The sequence below is a fragment of the Vipera berus genome (assembly GCF_964194415.1).
Source record: "Vipera berus genome assembly, chromosome: 2".
NCBI classification, from domain to species: Eukaryota; Metazoa; Chordata; class Lepidosauria; order Squamata; family Viperidae; genus Vipera; species Vipera berus.
In genome coordinates, this window is record NC_138203.1 from 239,291,998 (window position 1) to 239,319,085 (window position 27,088).

The following is a 27,088-nucleotide window of genomic DNA, read 5'->3' on the forward strand; positions in this document are numbered from 1 at the left end:
GCTTATGGGGGATTTTTGGAAATCGGCTAGCTGGATTCCTGTCGGCCTAAGCGGAATTTTGTGACCACTTTCCCGTTCAATGTACTTCAGGGTTTCTAATGAAATTATTGATACTGAGGCCCCTGAGTCTACTTCCATTTTGCAGGGTATTCCTTGCAACTGTACTACAATTTTTAATTTAGGCCTCAGTACGTGATTTATTTTTTGTTGTCTAATGTGGTTGACTCTCGCCCCCTCCCCGCGGTTGGATTGTTGTGCCCTAGGTCTAAGGGTCTCTCTGCCATGCTCCCGAGGGGTTACCTTACCTTCGGCCCAGACGTCCAATTCGTGGATCTGGTTGTCTCGCGTCCGGTTGCGGCAAATGGCCTGGATGTGGCCGGTCTTTCCACACGATCTGCATTTCGCTGTGCGGAATCTGCATGTTGATCTGGGGTGGTTGCCCCCACAGCTGCCGCATCTGGTGTCCTGGTCTCTGGATCTGGGCAGGATGTCTCGTGGCCCTCTTTGCGCTGTTTGTGGTTGTTGTCTTCGGGCCTGGTCAGGAGCTTCAGTCCGCGGTGGTCTGGTTGCCATCTTACCGAATCGTCTGGAGATCTCAGCTATGTCGGCCTCCCATTGCTGGTCCACCTCCCCGCTGTCCACATGGCTTTCTAAGTTGATTTCGGCTGCAGAGCCCATGCTGCTTCGGGGGGGTGTCTCGCGTTCCTGTTGACTCATAAGTTAATAGTTCATCAAGGACTTCCTGTAGATCTCCCGTGGGCTTGGCAATGATTCGGTTTTGTAGATTTTCGTCCCGCAAGCCGAGCACCACTCGATCTCGGATCCGGATCTCGAGGTTGTCATATTTGCACCTCACCGCCGCCTCTCTAACCGCTGCCACGAATTGAGTGATTGATTCGCCAGGTCTTTGATTCCTTTTTTCAAAAATTCGTCTCCAAAATAATTCAGACCTTTTTGGCGTGAAGTGTACCTTCAATTTTGCCAACAAGTCTGCATACGAGACGCTAGAGACCGGCAGAGGTTGACATAGGCCGACGGCAATTCGATACACTGGTGTCCCGCTAAGGGTCAGAAGAGCCGCGGCTTTCTTCCTGTCGTCCGTTATGCCGTTTACTAACAGGAACCCTTCAACCTGGCCAACATATTCTTCCCAGTCTTCAGGGAATCGGGGGTCAAATTCCCTCAATGAGCCGACTTGTGCCATTGGGAAGAAAAAAAAAAATTCGGCAGCGTTGTATTTCGGTTGACTGCGTTTGAATTTTCCCGCCTAGCGCACAGCTGAATTCACCGTTCCTTCACCGATCTGTCGTCTATCCCACTTTCGTCGCCAATTGTTAGGTTCCAATAGACGATCACACCGTGAGGGTTAATGCAAGAACGTTTATTAACACAAGCATAAGTCAACTGGCAATTAACCGTTTAACTCCCCCTTATATAGTCAGCTACATTCAACAGTGGCCAATCCCCAGCCCGGAAACTCCCGCCTAAATTGCATTAGCCAATAATTGCACTCAGAGCTTCCCGCTTCTAGAAAGGTCCCTTTTAATTAATCTACAGAAACAACAGTAATCTTTGGTTGTTTTCTATACAGAGAGCAAACAGCTCTCCAGATATCATTTTCAGGTCCTCCTGGAAAATGTTACTTGCTCCAAAAGTGGTGCCAGATCCCTGAGCCATCATTTGAAAAGGGACAGAATGCAAAAGTTATAATGATAGAAGCACTGTTTGTTATCTGAAGATGCCTTCTAATTCATTTCTAAAACATATCCAGAGCAACGTATAGTGATGGCATACCATGTTTCTACAGAGCACAAAGCAACAGTCATGCGCTAGTCTTCCCACACTTGTATATCTTTTGGAAGGGATTGGGGTAACACTGATCCCCAGGTGCCAGGAATGAAGTGTTTATTCATTAAGTTTCCTGCTTTCAGACTGGCAGGACATTCTGTTTTTCCTCTCAAAGAATAAAAGAAAAACAGTGGCATGTGATACTTTTTTCTTTTAACCTCTTTCAGTTCTGCCGTGAAGCTCAGTGGGGGAAGAATCATTAACTATAATAAAGGGCACTAGGTTTGCCTGCTTCATAGTTTTTCAATCATATTTTATTTCCCCCCCCCCCATCACGGACATTTTAATCGTATGTGCATGTTTGTGAACTGCTGAGAGTCCCTAACTGAATTGCCACAGGGTAGAAATACAATAAACAATCTTTTTTCTGACCAAGTGATCAAGCTATATACTATTTTTGTTTTATAATTCCAATGAGAAAAAGTAATAAAGCTGCTGATCCTTTTTTTTTTACTTGCAACCACAGTTTCTTGGTTTTGCTTTTTTATTATTGATTTTTCTCTGCTGACACGAAACTACTGGAGTCTCAGTAACTTATAATGTAAAAATGTTACAGTAAATGAGGAAATATCCAAATAACAATTACATATTAAATTTAAGCTACAAGTTATTAGGAGTTTGTTTTTAAAAAGTTACAATCTCTTTAAGACTGCTTTGAAATCTACTAATAGCCATTTTCTTATTTTGGCCTAGAATGTGTTCTGCAGATTAAGGGTGGCTATGGAGAAGCTTCTGTTCCGGTCATATACAACACTGTTTAGACAAAAGCAAGCTGACACATTATGTATTAGCTTGCTTTGTGAAGTCAACCAATGCAAATATATTTTATGTCATGTTGCCCTTCTGTCCAGGAGAAAAACATCTTTGTTAGGTTCATGGCCATTTTGTGAAGTAGGCCAGACTGAAAGATAATGACTGGTCCAGGTTCAGCAAGTGACATTTGCAGATAAAAATGAATGTGAATGTAGGTTTCTTATCTAATACTCTATCCCCTATTTCACAATGTTCCCCTATTAGTATATGTTCAATATACCCCTGCCTCTTACTGAAATTGAAGAATAAATGTGGTTTCTTTGAGCAATTATCTGTGAAATTCTCCGTTGCTGGAACACATTAATTGCCAAACTGTGAAAGGCTTTTTAGACAATATACATTCATCGTAAAATGCTTATTAGTGCATTTATCAATTTACATTGAGCCTATATTCCAAAACAAGACAGATAATAATGGGGAATGTTTGTATTTTTTATCCTATACTATTAATACTTCCAAAAACAGAGTACAAGATTTACTAGCAAGACAATTAGAAGACCATATATTAGTTTGATGTTGTTTTTAAACAACTAATCTCTTCATAAAAACATAGCATTTAGATTCCAGGAAATAACTGCCAGAGACTTGATGGCAACATCTAGTGTCTCTTGGCTGATCTTGAAAAAGAGGCATCAGACCTTGGACAGGAGACCATCAAAAAATTCCAGGACTTTAGATTAGATTAGGAAATTTTAGAAATATCTGCAGCATTGTCTTGTTCAAAGCTCAAGCTTCAGCAAATACTGTAGGGAAAATCCAGCAAAGAATGGCTTCTGTTCTTTTTAACCTCATTTACCAACAATAAATGGAAAATCTACTGCATTTACTATAATGTAATGAAGTAATATTACACATAAACCTGAACACACACACACACACGCACAGAGAAGCAAGCGTAGATTGCATATAGTTCCTTCTGATCATAGGGCCAGAAGGGAAGGGCTTCAGGTGAAAGAGTAAACAACATTCCAAGACATTCCTTACTGGATCCTCCCTTAGAGATGTATTGGGGGAATTTTGTATTTGTCTGGATTGTTTTCTCTCTGCCTGGCCCTGATCTAACCCATTTTTAAACCTGACATTTCTTTTTGCTACCTTTTCCCACTATACCAAGTTTGGTCTCCTTCTGTTCAGACTAATAGGCAGAGAGATGGAATGCTGAAACCTTTTTCATGATTTATTCTCAAAATTCTGGATCTTGGAGTTCTGTGATTCCTTCAGGTGTACCTACCACTGTCAAGCTACTGCATTCTGGACTGGTTGTAGCTTCTGAATGATAGTCAAGGACAGCCTCATGTAAGACACATTGCAACAATCCAATTGACTAAGGTTTAGCTGTGGTGAATATTCCATTTATAAGTTAATAGGGAGTAAACAGGAAGTAAAGAATACAAATCTCTTAGTGAGTAGATCAGATACTCTCAGATCAAGTCAGTAGTGGTGTTCAAATATGTGAACAACTGGTTCTCTGTGTGAAGGAAGTCCGTTCTGGGCCTGGGCAACCAAAAAATTAGCTACTGGTTCTGCCGAAGTGGTGTGAACTGGCTGAATCCCACCACTGGATCAAGTCCTTTACAAGATCATAATTGAACAAGTATGGTCTATGTAATGTCTATAACAAGAGTTCCTAAACTTTGCGATCACATCTCCCTTTGTTGTTGTTGTTGTTGTTAGTTGCGAAGTCATTTCTGCCCATTGCAACCCTATGGACAATGTTCCTCCAGGCCTTCCTGTCCTCTACCATCTTCTGGAGTCCATTTAAGCTCACACCTACTGCTTCAGTGACTCCATCCAGCCAACTCATTCTCTGTCATCCCCTTCTTCTATTGCCCTCAATCTTTCCCAGCATTAGGCTCTTCTCCAGTGAGTCCTTCCTTCTCATTAGGTGGCCAAAGTATTTGAGTTTTAGCTTCAGGATCTGGCCTTCTAAAGAGCAGTCAGGATTGATCTCCTCTAGGACTGACCGGTTTGATCGCCTTGCAGTCCAAGGGACTTGCAGGAGTCTTCTCCAGCACCATAGTTCAAAGGCTTCAATTCTTTGGCGCTCAGCCTTTCTTATGGTCCAGCTTTCACTGCCATACATTGCAACTGGGAAGACCATAGCCTTGACTATACGCACTTTTGTTGACAGGGTGATGTCTCTGCTTTTTAGTGTGCTGTCTAGATTTGCCATGGCTTTCCTCCCAAGGAGCAAGCGTCTTTTAATTTCTTGGCTACAGTCCCCATCTGCAGTGATCTTGGAGCCCAGGAAAATAAAATCTGTCACTACCTCCATTTCTTCCCCATCTATTTGCCAGGAATTGAGAGGGCCAGATGCCATGATCTTGGTTTTCTTAATGTTTAGTTTCAACCCACGTTTTGCACTCTCCTTCTTCACTCGCAACAAGAGGCTCTTTAGTTCTTCTTCACTTTCTGCCATTAGAGTGGTATCATCTGCATATCTTAGGTTGTTGATATTTCTTCCGGCAATCTTAATTCCAACTTTTGATTCATCTAGCCCTGCCTTTCTCATGATGTGCTCTGCATATAAGTTAAACAGGCAAGGCGACAATATACAGCATTGCCAGACTCCTTTCCCAATTTTGAACCAACCAGTGGTTCCGTGTCCAGTTCTCACTGTTGCTTCTTGGCCCGCATATAGGTTTCTCAAGAGACAAATAAGATGGTCTGGTATGCCCATCTCTTTAAGGACTTGCCACAGTTTGTTATGATCCACACAATCAAAGGCTTTAGCATAGTCAATGAAGCAGAAGTAGATGTTTTTCTGGAACTCTCTAGCTTTCTCCATGATCCAGCGTATGTTAGCAATTTGATCTCTAGTTCCTCTGCCTCTTCGAAATCCTCCCTGTACTTCTGGTAGTTCTCGATCCACATACTGCAGGAGTCTAGCTTGTAGAATTTTAAGCATAACTTTACTAGCATGAGAAATGAGTGCAATGGTGCGATAGTTTGAACATTCTTTGGCACTGCCTTTCTTTGGAATTGGAATGTAAACTGATCTTTTCCAATCCTGTGGCCACTGTTGAGTTTTCCAAATTTGCTGGCAAATTGAGTGTAGCACTTTTACTGCATCGTCTTTTAAGATTTTGAATAGCTCAGCTGGAATACTGTCACCTCCACTAGCTTTGTTGTTGCTCAGCTTTTCTAAGGCCCACTTCACTTCACATTCTAGGATGTCTGGCTCGAGGTCAGTGACCACCACATTGTGATTATCAGGGACGTTAAGCTCATTCTTGTATAGTTCTTCTGTGTAATTTTGCCACCTCTTCTTAATCTCTTCTGCCTCTGTTAGGTCCCTGCCATTTTGGTCCTTTATCATGCCCATTTTTGCATGAAACATTCCTTTCATCTCTCCAATTTTCTTGAAAAGATCTCTGGTCCTCCCTATTCTATTGTTTTCTTCTATTTCTTTGCATTGTTCATTTAAAGAAGGCATTCTTATCTCTTCTAGCTATTCTTTGGAATTCTGCATTTAATTGGGCATATCTTTTTTTTCTCCCTTGCCTTTCACTTCCCTACTTTCCTCAGCTATTTGCAAAGCTTCCTCAGACAGCCATTTTGCTTTCTTGCATTTCTTTTTCTTTGGGATGGTTTTGGTTGCTACCTGTTGTACAGTGTTGTGAACCTCTGTCCATAGTTCTTCAGGAACTCTGTCTATCAGATCTAATTCCTTAAATCTATTTGTCACCTCTACTGTATATTGAACAGGGATATGATTTAATTCATACCTGACTGGCCTAGTGCTTTTCCCTACTTTCTTTAATTTAAGCCTAAACTTTGCAACAAGAAGCTCATGGTCTGAGCCACAGTCAGCTCCTGGTTTTGTTTTTACTGACCGTATAGAGCTTCTCCACCTTTGGCTGCAGAGCATGTAGTCAATCTGATTTCTGTGTTGACCGTCTGGTGATGTCCATGTGTAAAGCCGTCTCTTGGGTTGTTGGAAAAGAGTGTTTGCTATGACCATTGTATTCTCTTGACAAAATTCTATCAGCCTGTGCCCTGCTTCATTTTGTACTCCAAGGCCAAACTTGCCTGTTATTCCAGTTATCTTTTGGCTTCCTACTTTAGCATTCCAATCCCCCATGATGATAAGGACATCATTTTTGGGTGTTAGTTCTATAAGGTGCTGTAGGGTTTCATAGAACCGGTCAATTTCATCCTCTTCAGGACCGGTGGTTGGGGCATAGGCTTGGACTACTGTGATATTGAATGGCTTGCCTTGGATTCGAACTGAGATCATTCTGTCATTTTGAGGATTGTATCCCAGTATTGCTTTTCCTACTTTTTTATTGACTATGAAGGCTACTCCATTTCTTCTGTGGGATTCTTGCCCGCAGTAGTATACCTGATGGTCATCTGAATTAAATTCACCTATTCCTGTCCATTTTAGTTCACTGATACCTAAGATGTCGATGTTTAGTCTTGTCATCTCTTGTTTGACCACATCCAGCTTTCCTTGATTCATGGATCTTACATTCCAGGTTCCTATGGAGAAAAAATCTTTACAGCATCGGACTTTCCTTTCACCACCAGACATATCCACAGCTGAGCGTCCTTTCGGCTTTGGCCCAGTCGCTTCATTCTTTCTGGCACTACTAGTACTAGCCCTCTGCTCTTCCCCAGTAGCATATTGGACACCTTCCGACCTGAGGGGCTCATCTTACAGTGTCATATTGTTTTGCCTTTTGGTACTGTCCATAGGGTTTTCATGGCAAAGATACTGGAGTGGGTTGCCATTTCCTTCTCCAGTGGATCACGTTTTGTCAGAACTCTCTGCTATGACCTTTCCGTCTTGGGTGGCCCTGCACGGCATAGCTCATAGCTTCATTGAATTACGCAAGCCCCTTCACCACGACAAGGCAGTAATCCATGAAGGGGCATCTCCCTTTAGTGTAATCTTATTGTGGACACATCCCCTAAAAATCCAAGGACTAAAATGAATACAAAATGAACAGTGAATACAATACAATGAAAATTTGGGAAAGGTGAATTTTTTTTGGAATTATTATAAAATGTACAACTAAAAGGCTCTTCATATTCCCCTGGACCCTGTCTGAACTTCCTAAAGGAGGTACACCTCACACTTTGGGAAACCCTGGCCTATAGGCTTATCCAGAAAACTACCATGCCCCATGAAGATATATGACGTACTAAGGTCATGTCTTCACAATGAAGCTACCATTTCATAACAGACATTCCCAGACATTTTAGATCCCATGGAGAAGGAAAAGCCTAAGGAAGCTGGTAACCTGTTGAGCTCCAGCTGAACCACTGCAGGATGACCCTCTCTCACCCAGAAGTCCTATACAGTCACATTTCTACTTTGGTTGCCAGACAGTGTTCATATACTTTTGTTGAGCTGGGAGCTTACAATACATCAGGATTTATAATTGAAAGTTACTGTCAACTGTGAGAGGAAAGTGGGGCATTGTACACCATGCCACCTTTGAAATGAGACTGTGCTTTCAAGGCTGTTTATGACTCTTCATGACTGCTGAGACAAGTCCCTGCAGTTTTCTTGGCAAGATTTCAGATGTGATTTTCCATTATCTGCTTCCCAGGGTTGAGACAGGGACTATCCCAAGCTCGCCCAGTTGGCTTTGTGCCTAAAGTGGGGCTAAAGGTAAAGGTAAAGGTTCCCCCGCACATGTGTGCTAGTCGTTTCCAACTCTAGGGGCCGGTGCTCATCTCCATTTCAAAGCCGAAGAGCCAGCGCTTGTCCGAGGACGTCTCCGTGGTCATGTGGCCGGCATGACTAGACGCCAAAGGCACACGGAACGCTGTTACCTTCCCACCGGAGTGGTCCCTAATTTTCTACTTGCATTTTTACGTGCTTTCGAACTGCTAGGTTGGCAGAAGCTGGGACGAGTAACAGGCGCTCACTCTGTTACGCGGCACTCGGGATTCGACCTGCCAAACTGCCGACCTTCTGATCGACAAGCTCAGCGTCCTAACCCACTGAGCCACCGCGTCCCTTAAAGTGGGGCTAGAGCTCACCAAATCCTAGTTTCTAGGGAGCTTTGAGGTCTTAACCATGTGACTACACCATATTGGCTCTCTCTTTGAAATCAGTACCCTTTTAAAACAAAACAACAAGAATGGGTGGCAAAAGTGAGGAAAGGTTTGCTCATAAGGATAACCAATTCAAATGTGAAGTGATAGGTTTGTTGCAAATTAGCAATTGTGTGGTAAAATTAGAATCCTCAAATGTGGCATCCATTTTCTTTTATGCCCACCTCAGTTGTAAATGTTTACTATAAGAGATACTCAACAATAATTTCAGATGGAAAAGCAGAATTGGCTTTAAGCTGCGGATTGTGGCCTTGGCAGAATTAAGTCAGAAATTATGGAGGCAGCCAAACCTACTTATCTCATCTGTACCTTCACAGAGGTTTGTACAAAAACAAAATTAGCTATGTTTTAACTTCAGGTTAAAAATGTCTTCACCCAATTACCTTAATTGCTTTGTGGTTTGCGTTTTAATCTTCTCAAAGGTCTCTCTGTTGCTGGATCTCTTTCACTATACATTTCTCCAAGAAGAAAAAGTACTTGGACAAGTTCATTCTTGAACTAGTAGATTCCTAAAGGGAACTCGTTTATTTCTGCACATTTCAGGTATAACTCTGGATCCCATCCACTGAAGTGCTTCCTTAGAAGTCTTGACACAAAACCTACAGAGTGAACTTCCATATGTTCTTCTACATATGGATTTGCCACTAGGATTTTGGTGTAGGTCAATACCGTTTAAGGGATTGATAGTTGATTCTGATTTCTGACTGGTCTGAAAATCTATAGCCTTTTTTGATCCTTCTGCCTCAAAATCTTTAATTATGAACATACCTTAAAACATTAAAATATAAATTACATAAAATATAAATTAATAAATTATTGGAAGATTGGTGCCAAATAGTACTTTTCGGAGATCTCTGTAGTAATTGCAGTAAAAGAGGAGATGTGGACATAGTCTTCCATATATAGGCATTTTATTATATCTGCCTAGAAAAGTGCAAAAGATAACTACACTGTCTGAAACATGTTTTGCTTAGTCTGGAAAGAGTTAACATGCTCAAATAATTCACAGATTTCCAGGTGTTTGTGGTATTGAGTCTGATTCATTCTTTGGCTTGTTCTATATTGCTTCTTTGGACATCCTTCCTTCCTATCCTTTGACTCCTCTTAGTACTTCTTAAGAGTTTAAGCAACTGGTTGTAGATGGAAGTAAGCAACAAGTTGCACACAAACTCAAGTGTTCTAGCACACACCTTAGCTAGTTTCTTTCAGCAGCATCCACTGGAGAGGTCACCGACCAAAGATGGGGTCAAAGACTCACAGGAAAAGCCAATGGTCAAAACAGAATTATGCCAATACAATAAAACCTTTTCTAGTGAGTTATAATATCATACAGGAAAATAAAAGGAGGTTGAATTGCAATGGTGGGACACTGCTTTTGTCAATCTGAGAAAAGCAGGGGATGCTCAAGATACCGATGCCTACGTGCCTTAATTGTGTCTCTAGTGCTTTGTTCAGAAGTAAGAGAATATGCTGGGGAGGGTTTTGTTGCAACCTTACATATATGCCTTCTAATATTTGGGGGTTTTGTCTGTTGAGATTCTCAGTCATTCAGATCATGGTTGTCCCAAAGATGCTTTCTCAAAAGGCAACAGGACTTGCTTTATTTTTCCTTGAAGATGTTTTGCTTCTCAGCCAAGAAGCCTCTTCATTGAAAAAGTACCTTTGAAGTATTTCGGTGTTTAGTAACTGGTCACATCAACAGCTATTGGCCAATGAAAATAATTTGATAATGATTCATGTGGTGGTCTCAAAATACCAGATTTGTTCATTATTTCCCAAAGGTTGCCTACTTAATGACCATTTGATACACAGAATTCACATTTCTCTTCTCATATTATCCCCCATGACCAGTATTCCACACTTCATAGCTGCTTCTACAACTTTGCAAAAAAAAAGTTTGGAAACATGGATTTAAATAGGGATAATCTGAGCATGTGCAGTCTTCCTGCTGCAGATAAATGCAGAGTGATTGTAACCCCTTTTTTAATGAAAGGACAAGTATACTTTTAAAAGAAATAGTGAAATAATAACTACAACAACATATACTGCGCTAGTGAAGTCACACGTTGGAATATTGTATCCACTTCTGGTCATTGCAGTACAAAAAAGATGCTGAAGCCCTAGAAAGTGTGCAGTGAAAAGCAACAAAATTGATAAGGTGTCTGGAGGTTAAACCATATTATGAAGGGTTAAGGCAGGGGTAGGCAACCTTGCCTCTTTTATGACTCGTGCACTTCAACTCCCAGAATTCCTGAGCCAGCCAGACCTACTAACAGACACGGGGAAGCTGAAAACCAGACAACAATTAGAGGAACAAGGAATAAAGATGGATTGGTACATGAGAACGCAAATACAATCTAGATATGAAAAAAGATGCTAAAATAGATGGTTTTAACTTGGGGAGAACAGAGTTAGATGAAATACTTATGGGAACTGAAGAAAAATGGATTAAAAAATGTATAGCTACTTACTATATAGGGAATTAGAGGAGGAGCAAGTTAAAGAGTCAATGATAAAATGGTCAAGAAACTTTGGATATACGATTGAATTAGATAGATGGCAGCAATTGTGGGAAAGAAACCAGGGCTTTTTTTGTCATAGAACGCTCAGAACGGAGTTCCGGCACCTTTTTTGGATGGAACCTTGTAGGGTAGGCAAGGTGGGTTGTATGACACGTGTGAGTTCCGGCACCTTTTTCTTTTACAAAAAAAGCACTGAAAGAAACTATAAACTGACAATGGCGACAGCATATAAAGAAAATATGTACAAGATGTTCTACAGATGGCATATGTCTCCGGAAAGACTAACTAAAATGTTTAAGGACAGATCTATGAAATGTTGGAAATGCCATCAAATACCAGGCTCTTTCTATCATATGTGGTGGACGTGTGCAGAAGCTAAAATCTATTGGAACATAATCAGATCATGGATAGAAAATATGATACAACAACTTATAGAATTAAGACCAGAAATATTCCTGTTGGGTATTTTACCAGAGAAATATAGCAAAGAGAACACATACTTGATTATTCATATAACCACTGCAGCTAGGACTGTGTTTGCGCAAAACTGGAAGGCACTGAAAGCTCCTCCAGAAGAAGAGGTGATCAGGAAAATAATGGAATGTGCGGAAATGAATAGATTAACAATGATAATTAAAGATAAGACAGAGTAATATGAAATTTGGGGAAAATTTTATAAGTGGGTGAAAAAGAGAATATGCTTAAAATACAACTAACACTAATTTAGATGGAAGTAAAATGAAGAGATAAGGAGGGAAACCCAGGCGACACAGTATTGCATAACCGGAGGTAGTATAAAAATTTATAGAAGTATATACCGAGAAGGTCAGATTTATAGAAATATTGATGTAATAGAAAATTAATGTTATCATACCTAATACAGATATTGAAAATCTGAGGAGGGGAGCTGCTCGGACATTACCCCTGAATTGTATCTGAAGTGGAATGAGAGGGAAGAAAGGGGAGGAGAGAGGGAAGAGAGTAGTGGAGGGGCAAGGAAGTAGGAAGGTTGGAGGAAAAGAGGAGGAGAAGTGGGGAGAAATGGGAGGGGAGTGGTGAGGGAAAGAGGAGAGGAGAGGAAGAAGAGGGAAGTAGGAAAGAAAGGAGAAAGGGAGAAATAAAGTAGAGAAGAGGAAAGAGAGAGAAGGAGGGTGGATACAGTGAAAGGGGAAATGGATGAACAGCACCCAAACTTATGTGTATGTATCTATGTATTGCGGTATATCTGTTGACTTGTTTGTGGAAGAAATGGAAAAATAAAAATGAATATATATTTTTCAAAAAAGAATCAGGTAGTCCTGCTAGAAATACTTCGAAACCTCCTCCCAGAGGGGAGCAACAGAAACAGACCGTAAAGTGGGTGTGTGGGGTCTCTAACAATTCTTTGAGCTCTAACCATGTAGTGCTTATAAGCATCATTCTGAATACCAGGGAGCAAGCTTCCTATGATCTTCTCAGCTGTCCTTAGCACTCTCTGTATGGACTTTCTAACTGAGGCACTGCTGCCACAAAAGCAGACAGTGATGCAGTTTGTTAAAATGCTGTCAATTGTGCCTCTGTAAAAAGTGGCCAGGACAGAAGGAGAAAGATGTGCTCTCCTTATCTGACACAGGTTTGCACGCTGGTTTGTGTTATGTATTAAATGTTATGTATTAATGGTTATGTATTACATGTAAATAGTTATGAGGTAAAACCAGTCTGGAACACGCGGCAGCTTTTGACAGCTGTCAAAATCTGCCGAAGGTAATGCGCAGGCGCAACAGCGTGACAGCTCTCAGCTGTCAGAGCGCAGGTAAAACAGCGCAGGCGTGGCAAACATTGACAGCTCCGGGCTGTCAGAGTTAGCCGCCACCAATTGGTCCTTGCCGGCAGCGGGAAACGCGCGGCTCGGATTGGTCGCCAGCCTGCCAGCTGGGGTATAAAAGTATTTATTTATTTATTTATTTATTAATTTAATTTATATACCGCCCTTCTCTCAAGAGACTCAGGGCGGTGAACAGGGCAATACATAAAAATTAGATACAAAAGTTAAAATTAGATTATTAAAACATAATTAAACAATGCCCAGAGATAATACAAATTTAAAATTGAAGTCGTTAATAAAAATCCCACCCCGTCCCATCAGGCCAGGCCAGCTTGTTTAAAGAGATAGGTTTTAAGGTCGCGCCGGAAGGAGCGGAGATCGGGCGCCATCCGGAGCTCAACCGGAAGATGGTTCCATAAATCCGGTGCACCCACAGAGAACGCTCTCCCCCTGGGGGCCACCAGTCGGCATTCTTTGACCGGCGGCACCCTGAGGAGGCCCTCTCTGTGGGAGCGTACTGGGCGGAGGGAAGTTGACGCCGGCTGCAGGTGCTCCCCAAGGTATTCTGGACCCATGCCATGGAGGGCTTTGTAGGTCATTACCAACACCTTGAACCTCACCCGGAAGACAACTGGTAACCAATGCAGCTCGCGGAGCAGAGGTGTAACACAGGAGTATCGGGAGACTCCCAATACAACTCTCGCGGCTGCATTCTGTACCAGTTGGAGCCTCCGAGTGGTCTTCAAGGGTAGCCCCATGTAGAGAGCGTTGCAGTAATCAAGACGAGAGGTCACGAGCGCATGAGTGACCGTGCGCAAGGCATCCCGGTCTAGATAGGGCCGCAACTGGAGCACCAGGCGAACCTGGGCGAACGCCCCCCTAGTCACAGCTACAATATGATCTTCTAAGGAGAGTTGTGAGTCTAGGAGGACTCCCAAGTAGGCGCTGTAAATCTGTCTGCGCCCGGTTCCTCACGAATAAAAGCTGTCAACTTGAGCCAGCTGTCTCGCGTGATCCTTACAACCAGATACAACAGTTTGCATGCTTCACTAAGGATGATATGTGGAGAGACCAATTCAGATTGTTAGTTATCTGCATCCTCAGATACTTAATACTGTGGACCACCTGTACAGCTGCATCCTTGATACTGAGTGGAGTATGACTATGCCGGCTCTTTCTAAAATCTACAATTATCTCCTTTGTTTTATCAACATTTAGAACCAGGTTACTTTTATTGCACCAGTCCACCAGAGCCTCCATCTCTTCCCTATAAGCATCAACAATTCCACTGATGAATTGTTCTATCTGTCAGGAAATTTCTCCTTATTTTAGGTTGGATCTCATTTGATTAGTTTCCATCTGTTGCTTCTTGTCCTGCTTTGGAGAACAGTTGATCCCCTCCCACACTTTTTTTGTGGATATCATGTTATCCCTAGTCTTTTTTTTCATTAGACTACATGCTATCATGTTATCCCTAGTCCTTTTTTTCATTAGACTAGGGGTTTTCAACTTTTTCACCCATTGTACCACTTTTAGGATATGGCAACATCTGAGTACCACCAGTCGCCTAGCAAGGTGTCAAAAACTTGATGACCCCCCCAAAAAAGGAAAAAAGTGTTGAAGTACAGGGAGTCCTCGACTTACAACAGTTCGCTTACTGACTGTTCAAAGTTACAATGGCACTGAAAAAAGTGCCCCCCAAGCCACAGCCAAGCAAGACACCTGCCTGCCCGCTCGGCGGTGCTCTTCCTCCTGTCTGAGCATTTCTGGTGAGGATTGGCAGTAGGGGTGGGGTGGGGTGGGTGTTTGGTTTTTATCCCCCCCCCCACTGGGTGGTTGCAGCAGGTTTTGGTCACTTCACATGACCCTGGAACACTGACCATCATAAATATGAATCAGTTGCCAAGCATCTGAATGTAAATCACAAGACCCTGGAGATGCTGCAACATTCCAGCTGATCAGCACTTCTGGGCTCAGGAGAAGTGCCAGGATCAGTGCCGAGCTCCAGCTGGAGCCTGGCGCTGATCCTGGCGCTTCCGCTGAGCCCTGACAGCCCTGCAGCTCCAGCCATCTCTTGTTCAGGCTTGTGCAGTGCTACCACCGGTTCAGCTCATTCCCCTCCCCGCTACCACTTTTCTAGGATGGCCGTGTACCACCTGATAAGTGCCAATGTACCACAGGTGGCACCAGTACCACTGGTTGAAAAGCCCTGAATTAGACACACCCAATTCCTGTGGCCATTGTTCTTATGTATTATATTAAATATTATTATATAAAATATAATAAATATGCATACTATATATTTTCATGGGATCTGTACATATTCTGCATTGGTATTTTATAGTTTCCTAAGCCTTGGTTTTGTCTTTTCAGATCTGTGGACAAATATTTTCAGAATACACACCCATGAGAGGAAAGCTTCCTTGTGGGTCCATAGCCTCCCTGCCGTAGTATTCATGAAGCCAAACACTTCCAAACAGAATTGGGGAAAATTTCCAAAAGGCTTTTGGCCAACACAACAGCCTATAGCTGCTACCTTGCAGGTTACTACAGGACTTTTATATCAGAGTAGAGGTGCACTGTCCCGAAGGAAACTGCATATGGTATCTTTGATGTTGTCCTTGTGGATCTCCGCTCTGCTTCCAGCTCTTGTATTACTTCTTTAGTGGGAATCTCTAAGCAGCCATTCATGGGCCTTTTGCAAAACCAGGCTTTTCTTTCTATATAAAATCTTAGTATGAGGAACTAATGGCCGTGTTAATGTTTTACAGGAGCAAATACAAAATCTTGATAAAACATTTTAAGAAGAACAGATTGACTGTGGCATGATTTTTATGAAGCTCACTTCATCGGATGCATGGTCTGTTACCCTCACTTGGCAGGCACGCTGTTCTTATGTTTATATGAATACAGAAGGGAAAAATGTGAATAATAAGAGAATAAAGCAAATGATACGATAGAGATAGAGAGCTACAGTCTGTGACATTTTTAAATGCCAAATCAGAGAGGCATAAAATGCATACACGAGATTTCATGTGCGAATGTTAAATAAAGTTCAGTCTCGGAAGAAGCCAGTATTTAGCTATAAGATAACAGTCTTGTCCTCCAGTTACATTATACTTTGAATCACACAGAAAGCAGATACCACAATGATTCAGATGTAGGCTGGATGATTCAGGCAAGTTACCAGGAAAAAAAAAAGGTGGGGGAGGGGAAGGGGTGAAGCACAGCTCAGCAGTGGAATTTTACAAACTTTTTTTTAAACTATCTTGTTTCAAGAGGAGCAGGCAGATTAACCTGCCCACTGGTGTTCTGGCAAAACAAAATTAAATCAGGTACTGGCATGCAAATCTGAGCTGCACTTCTCGTAGTTAATGATGATATGAATATGATAAAAGAAGCTGATCCAGTAATTAAACTTAAGCTAAATTATACTGAGACTATTCATTTGGCTGGCATTGTGTCCTGGCTGTAACTAAGTTAGCTAAGTGAGTATATGTTCTGCTGTTTTGTTTCATTCGCTTTTATGTATTTTTTTATTTACTTATTCATTCATTCATTCGTTTGTTTGTTTGTTTATTCATTCATTCATTCATTCATTCATTTATATTTCACACTTCTAAACCACCCATCTCCTTTAAAGAGGGGCTCTGAGCAGTGTACAATATACTCAATTTTAAAAATGTATAAAAATAACATTAAAATTTAAAATTAAATTAGGGTTAAAATTTTTAAAAGTACAGAATAATGAGAATTAAACATCATTGGGGGAGGGGGAATCCTAAAATGGCCTATGAATGGTTACATATTTTTTTCCTTACTGAAATTTTAGTTGATAGTGACAGTGTTTTTATTCATTCTGGGATAGTTCTGTGATGAGCCAAGTACACAATAGAAACAGTTAAGTAAAGATTCTCAGTAGCAAAAGCATGTTGGCCCTGAATCCATTTGTCATAGGAATAAACATAAACATCCATTAGTGAAATATAACTGGATTTGAAATGATTTAAAAATATTACTAGGAAATCAGAATATGGCACGCCAACTATAATAATTGCCGATAATCAATAATGAGCATGCATAATAATAATAATAATAAAAATTACAAAATGATTTTTTTGGAATGTAACTTGGTATTGTTATTCTCCAAAACAGATTGTTTTTTTTAAAATGACTGTGCTATGATCTTTTAGTCATCTGATCATGAGCACAGAGGAAAAAAAAGTAAGAGGAACATTATGTTCCTGCTTATCAGAAAAATGCTTATATTTTCAAATGATTAAAATAAAATGCAGAACTATGGGATATGACCAGTTACTGGATTAAACTCTGCAAATCTTTGGCATCTGTGGCAGAGAATGTATTAATTACTCAACTAGTCAGATATATTATATAGAAATAGATATACTAACAAGATTCAAGGCTGCTGACGGATTAAAGACACTCTATTCTGGAGAAGTCTCAAAATACTTCCATCTTGTAAAGTGACATAATTATTTGCCATTTATTTGCCAGTATTTTTTTCTTCTTGCTGGAAAAAAACAACAAAACGAGAGAAAGAATTAGACTCTTTATTGAAAGAAACATTTTCCTGAACATTTTGCTTTGCAGTTCTTTAAAAGGCAAATCACATTAATTATAATCATCTTCTGAAGTACAACTGAGGTTCAATTTCCAAAATTCACACAAGCTTCTGTAGTTGGAATGCTGGCCCCTAGGAATTGCTATACTCGTTGTTTCTAGGCTGAGAGATGGCTAACTTCTAATGTTGTTTTGTGATTCCACTGCTGTACCAAACTAACCACAGTTTAGCAGACTCCCCATCCAAATTAGCTAAAGTTTTCTAAGACTATATATGGATGTACTATAAGTCTTCTTTTGCATTGTCATCACTGGTTTGTTTGTGCCTACCCAATTTCTTCTGTTGAGTGTTTTATTTTATTCAGGATGAATATGATGTTTCAAATGTCTTCTCCTGCATTTAAATTCCAGAATAAATTCCACTTCATACGCTTGTTCCTCAACCAAAAAACCTGGGGGCAGTGGGGTGGGAGGGAGAGATTCTTTTGAAGGGGCATGGAGTTCCCCAGAAAAAAACAGTGATTAGTTGAAGAATTTTTACTGAAGCAGGCAATTGTTAATGAAAGGCCCCTGGATTACTCTGCTATGCAACTGGGAAAAGCCAACACAATTTTGAGTTCAGCTTTTTAGATTGGTGGGCAGAAGACAAGCACATAATAGAAAGCTATATCAATCCCCATCCCCAGTCTTGGCATCCTCTTGTCTATGGACATCTGCAGCCCATTTTTATGTAGCCTTGGCCAAATCTGAAGAACTGAATAGTCTATGTTCCAGTAGAAAGTCAGAAGGGCATGCCATAATGGAGACTGGAATTCTGGAAGGCAAAATGCGGGGATGGTAACCACGGACTGGGTTGAAAGACAAATGTGCTTATGGAGAAATGAATTTGTATAGGCCTATCCTGCATGAGGCAACTTTCACTGCAATTGTCCTACTGATAAAAGGCATAACATCTCTAGTATTGTTCTAAAGGCTGATTCACTTTCTTCAATTGCTCATTCAAGACCAGATGATTTCAAAGAAATCTTGAAATTGAGTATGTAATTGCTGGATGTATATCTGTGTGCAGTCCTTGCAGTTTTCTTGGCATTTTTTTTTTCAGAAATGGCTTGCCCTTGCCTCCTTCCTAGGGCTGAGAGAGAGTGACTGGCCCAAAACTGGCTTTCTTCCTAAAGCAGCACTAGAATTCACCATCTCCTGGTTTCAAAACAGATGCCTTAACCACTACACCAAACCTGCTCTAATCCAGGGGTGTCAAACTGCCGGCCCGCGGGCCAGATGTGTCACAACAAAACCGCGCCCACCCCACTGCCAGCAATGGGGAAAAAGCTCCGATACGTCGCACGACGTCACGTGACATCACGGGTTTGACACCCCTGCTCTAATCACTGGAAGGGAGCCATCCAAAACATTAATGTAAATCAGTGTCAAGTGATGTAAAACTTCCAAAACTTCTATATAAATTCAGGCTTGTGTTCTAAAATACCACGATTGGTTAAGCTTGTATGCCTAAAATGTTGTATGGTGGTGCAGACTCCTAAGCTAATTGAAGGCTCCTGCAAGGAATACAATAAGCCATCTTGGTAAACAAATCTATTGTCACAAAAATGGTTGAATAACCCTGTGCATGTGGAAGAACAGTAAGAAAATTCATTTTTTATAGAATCTCAAGGTCCAGGAGATTATGAGCTGAGAGGAAACTGAAAGGGTGGCTGAAGAAAACTGGTTTTTCAGGGATAGCCTTGGACAAACAACAGATACAACAGGATTCATTTAGAAAATTTATGTAGCTGCTCACTCACTCACTCTCAGGACTCTGGGTGGCTTACAAAAAATAAAAACCTAATATACGACAATTAAGAAACAATACCACACACCTCCCTGGTGACATCAATCATGTAATCCTGACATCTCCTTTCACCCTTGGCTGCCAGAACTCCATTACTCAGTGCAAAGTTCTAAATACTAGCCCATGTTCCTGAAGCTCTATTATTATGGCATAGTTGCAATATTTTTCCCTTGGTGGACAGAGAACATGACCATTGTGAAGCATTTGTCCATCTTTCACAAAGAAATGGAAGAATTAACCTGTGAGGTGTCCTAGGGTTCATCCATCCAAGCCCTGACATATGAATCCAGTGCTGGTTGCACTCAAACCCAGTTCAACAGATCTATTGCTTGCCTTTCTGCCTTTAACCTTTTTAGAACAGGAGTCCCAAACCCCTGGTCCATAGACCGGCACTGGTCCACAGCATGCCAGCAACTGGGCTGTGCAAACAAGAGAATCCCCATCCATGGGATGCAGGCAATACACAAAACTGTGCCCCCTCCAGTCAGTGGAAAAAACTCTCTCCATGGAACTGGTCCCTGGTGCCCAAAAGGTTGGGGGCCACTGTTCTAGAGGGTCTATGCTCAGAGAAATGGCAAAACTGCTTGACTGTTAGGAGTATGGCCAGGAAGAATAGGCACAGATGATCATATTCAGGTTTACATAGTAGTGCATCTGTTAATAACGTTTGTGAGTCGGGAACATAAATGATATAAAAATTGAAACAGAAAAACTGTGTCTGTTTTAGCTGCTGTAGGGCGAGGGTTTGTGCTGTCTGCAGGTGTTCCACAAATTCTTGCAATTTGTGTGGATCTAAGCAGGATGGATTGCTTCCCCCAATAAATATCTCCATTGCTGGAATAATGTGTTCTATAACAAGCAACTATTTATTGAAAATATCATAGTTTCTTTTTGGTGTACGAAACAGACTGGAATAAAATACAGAAAGCAGGACCCATCCTCTTTCAGTACTTGGAAGAAAACAGTGCCCAAGGCTGCTGTAGTATCTCTCCTTGTATCACAAAGAGATGAGAGGGGTCCCCATTGGGAAAAGAAAAAAGACTTGCAAGTCCTGAAAAGCTGGTTGCTCTGAAGTAGGCCATTTCAATTCACACGGGTTTTTTTAGACATTGGGAGAACGTTCTTGTGTGCTTGGCAAAATTAGGAATCAATTTTGTAGAAATTGGCAAAAGTTAAAAAAAAGCACTGAACACCCTTCACATTTCAAGGTGTCTGCCTTGTGAGAACAGACTGTACTTTTGCACTATCGCTTCCTATTCATTCTGCAGAGCACCAGTAACTCAGTAGTGAGGGAACATCAAGCGGACATTTTGTCAAAAATGTTTCTTTGCAGCGTCACTATAAGACATTTCTGGCATGAAATGTAAAACATATCTTCTGAAAAATAGAATATCCTCCAAGGGCATCACTACACACTTGTCCAAAATATCAGAACATAGTCATTAATAAATCTGGAGAAGACTGTCACACTTTACCAATCCAAAAGGCATCACTATGTATTCAGATTTGCTGCCCCTGGTATTAAAGTTTATTGACTATCCATGTCCCTTTTTCATTCTAAACAGATTGTGCTCTGAAGTCCAGTTTACAGAGATGTATAGCTTTTCAAGATGGTCAGTGTAGTAGTCTGAAATAAAAGGCAGCAGGCAGCAATTCCTAATGGTCATTATGTTCAGGAATCTATAGGCATGTGCAGTCTTAAAACAATCATCCCTCATAGAGAAGAAAAGCATAGATCCAGAAGCTGAAGATTTAGAAGGATGACTAAAACCTTTCTTTAAATTGTTCTCCAGAAACTCCTGCAACATGGCTAATTGCTTGCATAGACATGAGATATTGCCTCTTAGCTGGGATCTAGGTTCCTAGATTCAAACTGATTACATAATCGCATGTACAATGAGGAGGCAGTGCAGGCGCTTCTTTCTCCCAAAAAACATTTAGCAACATTTGCACTATTTTTCTGACAAGGAAGGAATAGCAAGGATAATAAAATGTACTTGCCTGTTGTCACCTATCAGGCCTCTTTCTAATTGTTTGAAAGCTACGCCTCCTCCTGAATTCTTAAGTTTTCCAAAAAAAACCCAAGTCTCTGGAGCAATTCAGACACTAATTTGCTAAGTGGCCTGCAGTTCCATGGGTGTAACTCTCCATAGGCTCCACGGCAGATATATAAATTGAAGTCTCTTCTCTGTTTTACTGCTCTTCTTGGGAGCTGGCATTTAAGGGGGCTACAGGGAGGAATGATAGCAGTGAAGAGAGGGTGTGGAATATCTTCTCTTATTAATTACCCTCTGCCTCAGCAACTCTAATCGCTCATCAATTACCACCATGACAATACTTCTCCAATGTGCTTTGGTCTCACTAACCCATTTCTCAGTTCGTCATCAAGTTTTTTTCCTGAAAATAATCAGTCAGAGCAGGTTCATTGTCATCCCCACACCTCTGGCCTACAATTGGAAATCCAACAGGTACTCACAAACTCTGTGATCAACTGGCTTCACCTTGTGAATCTGCTGTTTCTCTCCTGTTTCTCATCATCAAAAACAGCTCTAAATATTTGTATGCAGTTATTGCCCTTACCTATTTGGTTGCTGGTTCTTTTAGCGGGCTGAGAAGAAAAGTAATCTGGGGAGTTCTGTGGGAAATTGTGCTGGCCAACTCACAAAATCAATTCCCATTGGGTCATATTAAAAATCCAAAACTGCATCCCCCAAACTATTCCAGTAAATTTCCATAAGAGGAAAGTAATAACTCGTCAGGCTGCAGCCTGTTGAGTGTTCGTCTCTTGAGATAAGCCTTGCTGTAATTGCTCTGTTGGTTGGCTCAAGGCATGGTACAGGTGTGTTATTTGCATATCAACTTATGGTTGAGGTTATAGCAATGCTTCAGCAAGTTGTTCTGCGGATGGTAGGTGCCCCGAGGACTTGATGACATCTCCACATTCAACGTCAAGGCTCAACAATTCTTTGATTTAAATTTTTTTCCGAAAGGCTTTCAAAACTGATGCCAGGGTATTTGACATAGGCCAAGTCAGTAAAGAGCCACTACAAGGGCCACCAGAACTTTACTTTATTGTAGGATATATTAAGAATAACAGACTCTGAGGTTATTCTGAGTTTCTTCCTCATATCTTCTCTTTTCCCAGGATAGAGTTCTCTCTTATTTTGCTTTAGCTTTTTCTGCATATCTTCTTCAAGATTATCACCACAACTGCTCTATTGCAATCCTACCCACTTCACTCATGACTACTTGTCATTCTGGTTGATGTGAGCATGCAATTTGTTTTTTTTTTTAAAAAAAGGTCAGAATTTTAAAATGCTCCAAGCATTTATCTTCTTATGAGTCCATTTAGAAGCATCTTAGATGTTTTGTAAATGTAGACATCTTCCAAGTTGAAATCTTCCTTCAGTGACCACTTTCTTAGGGTAGATTCAGAGTTGCATCCATGAGCTTTGCACATCTATTTCAAATAGTACATATGAGCATGTTTTAAATTGCTGCTTTGCATTACCTGGGTGCGACCCGCCTCTTTAAATCCTAACCTCGATGAAGGGCCCGAGTTTTGGGTCTCTGAGAGATGGCTGGGCAGGGGCAGGGGCCGTCAACATAAATTTAATAAGCGGCCCCTGATTACGTTTTTATCAAAAAATTTTATGGGGTTGGGGAGAGGGGTGGGAGATGGGGGTTGTCTGGCTATGGGGGGCGGCCAATCAACCATAGTTCAGGCCAGACTTGGGTCTGACCGCGCGGGGGGAGAACGGGGGGTCGTTGTCTCCGGGGCTCATGAGCGGGTCGTGGGATTACCAATTCCCACGACGGGGAATGGCAGCAGGCGGATAGACAGGGGGCCATATCGTTACCGGGAGGGCCGTCTCCGCTATTTGCAAGCGGTGAGGCGCTCCGACCCTCTGCTTCTTTCCCGAGGTTCCGGGAGCGAGGATGTGCAGCCTCCTGAGCTCCGGCTGGTGTACCTGAATGCCAGGTCCGTGGTTAACAAAGCTCCCCTTGTTAGGGATTTAGTTGAGGGTGAGCATGCGGACCTGGCCTGCATCATGGAGACTTGGTTGGGCCCAGAGGGTGGGGTCCCTTTGGTTGACCTTTGCCCACCAGGCTTCCGGGTGCTACACCGGCCTCGAGCTCAAGGTAGGGGTGGGGGTGTGGCGGTGATCATTAGGGAGACCTTATGTCCGCGGGAGACCACCGTTCCTCAGATAGTCGGGTGTGAGTCTCTCTTTGTGAGATTTGGTTCTGGGGTGCAGTTGGGCTTGCTGCTCGTGTACATTTCGCCTAGTCGCGCAGCGGCAGCCCTGCCCGAGCTGCTCGATATCCTCTCGGGGTTGGTGGTTGAGTTCCCCAAACTTATAGTTTTGGGAGACTTCAATCTACCATCCCTGGGAGGCTCATCTGAGCTCGCTCGGGAGTTCATGGCTTCCATGACGGCCATGGACCTGACGCAGGTAATTTCTGAACCAACTCATGAGGGAGGCCACACCCTTGACCTGATTTTTTTATCTGGACGGTGGTTGGATGATCTTGGTGGGGGCTTTCCATTTATTATGCCCCTGTCATGGACCGATCATCACCTCCTGCGGCTGGTCTTCCATTTTGCTACCCCCCGCCGTGGGGGTACGGAGCCAATTAGATGGTACCGCCCCAGACGCCTAATGGATCCTGATAGATTCCAAGCGGCGCTGGGGTCCCCACCTGCCTCCATTACTCACAACTCGGCGGATGCCTTAGTGGAAGCCTGGGAAAGGGCAGCCACTGAGGCACTTGACCGGGTTGTACCCTTGCGGCCCCTGACCCGGTGCAGATCCCAGCGAGCTCCATGGTTCTCCGCGGAGCTCCGGGAGATGAAGCGTCGGAAACGGGGCCTAGAGAGCTGCTGGAGGTCCAGCCGATCTGAACCCGACCGATTGCGGTTAAGAACCTACATTAGGTCTTATCTCGCTGCGATGAGGGAGGCGAGGTGTAATTACTTCTCCACCCTCATCGCGTCCGCAGATAATCGCCCGGCCGCCTTGTTTAGGGTGACTCGCTCCCTTCTTAATCAGGAGGTGAGGGAGGATCCCTTGCAGGGTCGTGCCGAGTTTAGTCAACATCTGTCGGATAAAATCGCTCGGATTCGGACCGGTTTGGACTCCAGCTGGGCAGAGTCTGGCGATCAGGACACGGGCGGTCCTGTCAATGTTATCTGGGAGGAGTTTGATTCTGTGACCCCTGATGAAGTGGACAGGATTATGGGGAAGCTGAGTTCCACCACATGTTTATTGGATCCGTGCCCTTCTTGGCTGGTTTATGCAGCTAGGGAGAGGACACGAGGCTGGCTCCAGGCGGTTATATCTGCTTCTTTGAGCGAGGGTTATTTCCCCACTGTCTTGAAGGAGGCGGTGGTGAGACCTCTCCTCAAGAAGCCTGCCTTGGACCCAGCTGTATTGAACAACTTTTGTCCAGTCTCCAACCTTCGCTTTCTTGCGAAGGTTGTTGAGAGTGTGGTGGCGCATCAGCTCCCTCTGGTCCTGGATGAAGCGGATTATCTGGACCCTTACCAATCGGGTTTCAGGCCCGGGCACAGCACGGAGACGGCATTGGTCGCTCTGGTGAATGATCTCTGGAGGGCTCGGGATAGGGGATATTCCTCTGTCCTAGTCCTATTAGACCTCTCGGCGGCTTTCGATACCATCGACCATGGTATCCTGCTGCGGCGTCTCAGGGGACTGGGAGTGGGAGGCACGGTTTTTCAGTGGTTCTCCTCCTATCTCCTGGGACGCTCACAGTCGGTGTTGGCAGGGGGGCAGAGGTCGACCCCTAGGACTCTCGCTTGTGGAGTTCCTCAGGGGTCGGTCCTCTCGCCTCTCCTGTTCAACATCTATATGAAACCCCTGGGTGAGATCATTCGTGGTTTTGGAGTTGGGTATCATCAATATGCTGATGATACCCAACTTTTTATTTCGACCCCAAACCACCCCAGTGATGCCCTCGCTGTGATGTCCCGTTGCCTGGAGGCGGTTCGGGTCTGGATGGGGAGGAACAGACTTCAACTCAACCCTGACAAGACTGAGTGGCTGTACATTCCGGCTTCCCGGGACACCTGGGATGTTCCATCTCTTTCTATGGGGGGTGAGCTTTTACCCCCTGTGGATAGGGCTCGCAACTTGGGAGTCCTCCTAGATTCACGACTCACTTTGGAGGATCATATAGTGGCCGTGACTAGGGGGGCTTTTGCCCAGGTTCGCCTGGTGCGCCAGTTGCGGCCCTATCTGGACCGGGAGGCCTTATGTACGGTCACTCACGCGCTTGTGACCTCTCGCCTAGACTACTGTAATGCTCTCTACATGGGGCTTCCCTTGAAGACTACTCGGAGGCTCCAACTGGTACAGAATGCGGCCGCGAGAGTTGTCTTGGGAGTTTCCCGGTACTCCCATGTTACACCTTTGCTCCGTGAGCTGCATTGGTTACCAGTTGTCTTCCGGGTAAGGTTCAAGGTTTTGGTTATGATCTTTAAGTCCCTACATGGCATGGGTCCGCGATACCTCGAGGACCACCTGCTGCCGGCGTCGACTCCCCTCCGCCCTGTGCGTGCCCACAGAGAGGGCCTCCTCAGGGTGCCTCCGGTCAAGGAATGTCGACTGGTGGCCCCCAGGGGGAGGGCCTTCTCTGTGGGTGCTCCGGCATTATGGAACCAACTGCCGGTTGAGCTCCGGACGGCATCAGACCTCCGATCCTTCCGTCGCGGGTTGAAGACCCATTTATTTGAACTAGCGGGTCTGGCCTGATGGGGGTATATGGGTTTTTATAGGCTTGTTATTTTTTATCATTCTTGTTTTAACTTGGGCATTGATTTAATTGTTTTTTAATTTTTGTATTGTTATTTATACATGCCCTGTGAACCGCCCTGAGTCCCTTTGGGAGAAGGGCGGTATAGAAATCTCAATAAATTAAATTAAAATTAAATTACCTAAAAAAGGAGGCTTAGGTACAGATACTTATATAACCAACTGGATTGTGAATATGCTGTTGCTTTGTTGCTTCTCTGTCAACAGTCTCTTGCATTAAGAAAGCTTCCTTCAATTCTCAGACTCACACTTGCACTCATTCTGCAATTGTCCTTACCACTGTTTACTGAGGAACCTCATGAGTACACCAGCACTTCCTCCAGCTTGACAATGGGGAAGAACAACAGTGGATGTTCTAAACCAGACATGTCAAACTCGCAACGTCATGTGACGTCGCACAATGTATCGGGACAGTTTTGCCATTGCCGGCAATGGGTTGGGCATGGCTTCCACGTGACATGTCCGGCCCACGGGCTGGCAGTTTGACACCCCTGTTCTAAGCAGTGGCCCTCATCCCTCTTACAATAAGGGGGAAATTGCCACTGTATAGGGGGAGCAGTAAATTCACCTCTCACATTGACTGGAGAATTTGAAGAGGTTATCCAGATTTATTTATTTTATTTATTTTTTTATTTTTATTACATTTATATCCCGCCCTTCTCCGAAGACTCAGGGCGGCTTACAAGCTTAGCAGTAGCCTTCATTCTATGTATATGCCTGCTTATTAGGGCTTTCACACACACACCCCAAGCGGCATTATTAC